Here is a 487-nt window from a genome sequence, read left to right as displayed (position 1 = left end):
CTCTACACAAACAGTTTATAGCTACCAAGAAATAACAGTTACGAATAAAATTTTGCTTGGGCTTTTGCAATGGGATTCCTATGATATGTATGCGTTTGGTACAGTGTTTTGGATTCCCAGGGCTTATTAATCACTTAAATGCCTCATCTTAAGTTGGTGGCTTGAAATATTACGTCTATACTGACTCAGGCACGCCAATGATATGTTGATTTTTTGTTATTCATCATGCTGTGATAAACTTTACAATACCTACTGAATTAGTCAACCTGTGGCGTGGAATGGGTTCTAAATATTAGGTTTGGATTGAGAAATGCTTAACTAAGTTCACTATCGATTAATTGTTTCCTTCACGCGGATGTTAGTGTCGGTAAAGGAAATGATATGTATTAAGAAAGGCGGGTGTCATTTTTTTGGATCTGCTCTCAGGAAACCGTTGTTTGATGTTGTATGTGATGAAGGATATGCAAGTGAAAATAAAAGGGTGTGA

Source organism: Malaya genurostris, chromosome 3 (assembly GCF_030247185.1).
Source record: "Malaya genurostris strain Urasoe2022 chromosome 3, Malgen_1.1, whole genome shotgun sequence".
In the NCBI taxonomy this organism is placed as follows: Eukaryota; Metazoa; Arthropoda; class Insecta; order Diptera; family Culicidae; genus Malaya; species Malaya genurostris.
The sequence above is the reverse complement of the archived record's forward strand: the minus strand, read 5'-3'. Positions refer to the sequence as shown.